Here is a 6,000-nt window from a genome sequence, read left to right as displayed (position 1 = left end):
TATTTCAAAAGTTTGGAGACAAAAGTAAGTAAGTTAGGAGCACTAGCAGAGAGCTGTTACTCCATCAGCAGCCACAAAGTAAAAGGGTGCCGTGGAAAAGAATCAGAGTGTTTTACAGCACAGGAACTGGATTCTTCGGCCGCCCCAGATGTCTATATACAATTATCTCATTTGTAGGTATTTCGCCCTATAACCTTTCTGCCATTTCTATTCACTGACCTTCGCAATTGTCTTTAAAACAACGTATTACATCAGCTGCAGCACCTTATCTAGAAAGTCTTTGGAAATAACCATAGTCCCGTGTATGGGGTAATATTGCTAAGATATTCTTTATTTTCTGGCCCTCACACCATAAACTTGTGTCCTCCAGTTGAAACATCGTGTGCCCTGGGAAACGGACTTTAGCTGCATCTGTACTGCTCACAATTCTATAAACTTCTACAAAGTTAGATTTAGCCTTCCAGAGAAAATAAATCCAATTTAGTAAACATCTCCATGTAGTTAAAGCCCTCCATCACAGGCAGCAGGTGAAATCTATTCTCCGTTCCTTGAAAACCCTCAACCACTCACCCATTCAGTTAATATCTTAGCTTCACTTATGACTACACACTCACCATCGATGGCCCATATTCTGAATTCTAAATGACCCTCCGTGAACATGTACGCATTCAAATATTAGCTGTCGGTGTCATTCTTTCGTGACCCTACGCGTGCTTGCCGACATTGGTCCAATTATAACGACAAATGGATGATATAATATACACCATGATCTTTTGCAATTTTGACTTGTCTAACCACAAGAACATAACCTTTGATTCCACCCATCTTGATCTGTTGTATGCTCCGCTTGACTTTCCTGCGTGACTGAACATATCGATTTCAGCCGAAAAAGAAAGGAAAATTATCGCTTTTTTCTTGCTAGACACTTAATTTTCCTTATACATCGATAATTGCTGGCACGTTAGGAAAAGTGCTAACTGACTTAGTGCAACATAAGAAAACATTCGATGCCCGGGGAAATATAGATTCTGCGAACTCACTCCATTTTCCACAAAGTCCCTGCAAATTATCATAAATTCTAACTCCCACATTGGTAATTTACGGCGATTAATTAAACCTCTAACCTGAAAGAAAACTCCGGCATATTGGTAGAAACCAGATCAACTTGCGGAACGCCAGGAGGGATCAAAGTGAACGGAATAATTACCACATATACTGTACCCGAGGTTATGAACGAAAACCGGTTGTTGGAGCTCTAAGTTAAAGATATCACGAGGGCGAACGTTCATAGAAACATAGAAAATAGGTGCAGGAGTAGGCCATTCGGCCCTTCGAGCCTGCACCGCCATTCAGTATGATCATGGCTGATCATCCAATTCAGAACCCTGCAACTGCTTTCTCTCCATACCCCTGATCCCTTTTAGCCACAAGGGCCATATCTAACTCCCTCTTAAGTATAGCCAATGAACTGACCTCAACTATTTCCTGTGGCAGAGAATTCCACAGATTCACCACTCTCTGTGTGAAGAAGTTTTTCTTCATCTCGGTCCTAAAGGCTTCCCTTTTATCCTTAAACTGTGACCCCTCGTTCTGGACTTCTCCAACATCGGAAACAATCTCCCTGCATCTAGCCTGTCCAATCCCTTTAGAATTTTATATTTTTCAATAAGATCTCCTCTCAATCTTCCACATTTTAGCGAGTATAAGACTAGTCGATCCAATGTTTCTTCACATAAAAGTCCTGCCATCCCAGGAATCAATCTGGTGAACCTCCTTTGTACTCCCTCTATTGCAAGAATGTCTTTCCTCAGATTAGGGGACCAAAACTGCACACAATACTCCAGGTGTGGTCTCACCAAGGCCTTGTACAACTGCAGTAGAACCTCCCTGCTCCTGTACTTGAACCCTCTTGCTATGAATGCCAACATACCATTCGCCTGTTTCACCTCCTGCTGTAACTGCATGCCCACTTTCAATGACTGGTGCACAATGACACTTAGGTCTCGTTGCACCTTACATTTATCCACATTAAATTGCATCTGCCATGGATTTGCCCACTCACCTAACCTATCCAAGTCACACTGCACCCTCATATTATCCTCCTCACTGCTAACACTGCCGCCCAGCTTCGTGTCATCCGCAAACTTGGAGATGCTGCATTTAATTCCTTCGTCTAAATCATTAATATATATTGTAAACAACTGGGGTCAAGCACTGAGCCTTGTGGTACCCCACTAGTCACTGCCTGCCATTCTGAAAAGGTCCTGTTTATTCCTACTCTTTGCTTCCGGTCTGCCAACCAATTCTCTATCCACATCAATACCCTACCCCCAATACCGTGTGCTTTGTTTGCATACTAATCTCCTGTGCGAGACCTTGTCAAAAGCCTTTTGAAAATCCAAATATACCACATCCACTGGTTTGCCCCTATCTACTCTACTAGTTAGATCATTAAAAAAATTCTATCAGATTCGTCAGACATGATATTCCTTTCACAAATCCATGGACTTTGACCGATGATTTCACTGCTTTCCAAAATGTGCTGTTATCACATCTCTGATAACCAACTCCAGCATTTTCCCCACCACCGATGTTAGGCTAACCGGTCTGTAATTCCTAGGTTTCTCTCTCCCTCCCTTTTTAAAAAGTGGAGTTACATTAGCCACCCTCCAATCCTCAGGAACTAATCCAGAATCCAAGGAGTTTTGAAAAATTATCACTGATGCATCCACTATTTCTTGGGCTACTTCCTTAAGCACCCTGGGATGCAGACCATCTGGCCTTGGGGATTTATCTACCTTTAATCCCTTCAATTTACCTAACACCACTTCCCTACTAACATGTATTTCCCTCAGGTCCTCCGTCTCACTAGACACTCGGTCCACTATTATTACCGGAAGATTATTTGTGTCCTCCTTAGTGATGACAGTACCAACTTCGTTATTCAGTTGGTCTGTCATGTCCTGGTTCCCCATGATCAATTCACCTGTTTCTGACTGTAAGGGACCTACATTGGTCTTAACCAATCTTTTTCTTTTCATATATCTATAAATGCTTTTATAGTCAATTTTTATGTTCCGTACCAGCTTTCTCTCATAATCTTTTATCCCTTTCCTTATTAAGCCCCATGTCCTCCTCTGCTGGACTCTGAATTCCCCTCAGTCTTCAGTTGTGCCGCTTTTTCTGGCTAATTTTTATGTTTGCTTTTTAGAATTGATTCTATCCCTAATTTTCCTTGTCAGCCACGGTTGTACTACCTTCCCTGGTTTATTGTTTTGCCAACGAACAAATGTTGTAGTTACTCTTACCCAAGGGGCCTCGCACGACAAGATACCTAAATAACACTTCCTGATTGCTCAATACGCAGTCTAGAATGGCCTGTTCTCCAGTTGGTTCCTCGACATGTTGGTTCAGAAAACCATCCCGCCTACATTCCAAGAAATCCTCTTCCTCAGCACCCTTACCAATTTGGTTCACCCAATCTATATGTAGATTGAAGTCACCCATTATAACTGCTGTTCCTTTCTTGCACGCATTTCTAATTTCCTGTTTAATGCCATCCCCAACCTTACTACTACTGTTACGTGGCCTGCACACAACTCCCACCAGGGTTTTCTGCCCCTTAGTGTTATGCAGCTCTACCCATGTCGATTCCACATCCTCTATGCTAATGTCCTTCCTTTCTATTGCGTTAATCTCCTCTCTAACCAGCAACGCTACCCTACCCCATTTTCTTTCCTCTCTATCCCTCCTGAATATTGAATATCCCTGGATGTTGGGCTCCCATCCTTGGTCACCCTGGAGCCATGTCTCTGTGATCCCAACTATATCATATTCATTAATAACTATCTTCACATTCAATTTATCCACCTTGTTACGAATGCTCCTAGAATTGACACACAACGCCTTAAAGTTTGCTTTTACAACACTCTTACCCTTATACAATTATGTTGAAAAGTGGCCCTTTTTGATTTGGGCCCTGCCACTTTTACTTTTCACCTTACTACTTTTTGTTTCTACCCTTATTTACACCCGGCTGTTTCTCTGCACTTGTTCCCATCCCGCGGCCACATTAGTTTAAATCCTCCTGAACAGCAGTAGCAAGCGCTCCCCCTAGAACATTGGTTCCAGTCCAGCCCACGTGCAGACCGTCCTGTTTGTACCGGTCCCACTTCACCCAGAACTGGTACCAATGCCCCAGAAATTTGAATCCCTCCCCTTTGTACCATTTCTCAAGCCTCGTTTTCATCTGAAATATTCTCCTATTTCTACTCTGACTAGCACATAGCACTGGTAGTAATCCAGAGATTATTACCTTTGTGGTCCTACTTTTTAGTTTATCTCCTAACTCCTTAAATTCACCTCGCAGTACCTCATCGCGTTTTTTAACTATATCTTTGGTACCTATGTGCACCACGACTACTGGCTGTTCACCCTCCCACTCCAGAATGTACTGCAGTGGCTCAGAGACATCCTTGCCCTTTGCACCAGGGAGGCAACATACCATCCTGAAGTCTCATTTGCGGCCGCAGAAACGCCTATCTATTCCCCTTCCAATCGAATCCCCTATCACTATAGCTCTCCCATTCCTTTTCCTTCCCTCCTGTGCCGCAGAACCACCCATGGTGCCATGAACTCGGCTGCTGCTGCCTTCCCCTGATGAGACATTTCCCCAACTGTATCCAAAACAGTATATCTATTTAGGAGAGAGATTACCTCAGGGGACTCCTGCACTACCTGCCTACTGCTACGCTGTCTAGTTGCATTCCCTTTCTGGCTGTGTAGCCTTTACCTGCGGTGTGGCCAACTTACTGAACGTACGATTCACGACTTTCTCAGCATCGCGGATGCCCCAGTTGAATTCAATCGCAGCTCCAGCCGCTCAATATATCAAGCGGCTTGATCGCATCAAGCTGCTTCCACTAGTGCTTGCTGGCATTATGTAAGAATGATACAGTCTACCATACTATTGGACTTAGTCAGTAAAGCATGTGCCCTATTAAGGTTGGTCAGAAATGTTTTCAATCCTTAACTCATGCCCTCTCGTACTAGATTCCCCCACAATGGGAAACAACTTTGCCACATCCACTCTGTCCATGCTTTTCAACATTCGAAATGTTTCTATGAGGTCCCCACTCATTCTTCTAAACTCCAAGGAGTACAGTCCAAGAGCAGTCATGCGTCCCGCATATTATGGCGCATGGCACGCATAGAGAATGATAGGTTGGATGTAAAATTGAATTGGCTATGCAAGACAGACTGTAGTGATGTAGAAGAAGTACCGCGGGTGCTGATTTGCCAGGAACGGCACTGGGACCTCAAACTGTTTCTGCTATGCATTTATCATTAGAGAAGGATGTAAAGTGGCTGATCAGGATTGCCGTCAACGGGCTCTACCCTTTGAGCTCTTTGTCACGGGTAACACTGCCAAGAAGCAAAGCACAATGTTCTGACGCCAGCCCACATGGAAATTCGAGTCACTGAAGCGGTCAAGCCTCCAAGCCCTATGAAAATTTTGTGGTCCTTTTGGAGAAAAAAATAACGTTCACCTTTTTCATTACTGCCATGATGGGAATGTTGTGTCAGGTGGACATAAAAGGTGTGGAACGTTCTGCACTGTCTGTCCTAACATTGATCCCTCAACCAGCATCACAGAGTGCCTAATCTCTTTATACGCAACTGATTTTGCCAGAGAGGATGCTATATGTAACTTGGAATCAATCTTCCTTCAGTGACAACAATGGTTCCACTTCAAAAAGTACTTCATTGTCTGCGGAAACTGCTCTGATTTCTCCAGAAGTCATGAAGCCTGCTGAATGACTGAAAATTACCTCGGTAGGAGTGAGCCTTTTCTTGATTAGTAATTCTATCAGCGCCGTTTCTATTTGAGTGAGGATGCACGATTTGGGACACGCAGTGTTGCCAACACCAGTTTCGGTAAACAAATAACCCACCCTGATGATCTCCAGTTTGGATGCCCTCCCCCGTGAATTTCCTTTC

Source organism: Hemitrygon akajei, chromosome 25 (genome assembly GCF_048418815.1).
Source record: "Hemitrygon akajei chromosome 25, sHemAka1.3, whole genome shotgun sequence".
NCBI lineage: Eukaryota > Metazoa > Chordata > Chondrichthyes > Myliobatiformes > Dasyatidae > Hemitrygon > Hemitrygon akajei.
Note: the sequence above shows the minus strand (reverse complement) of the source record.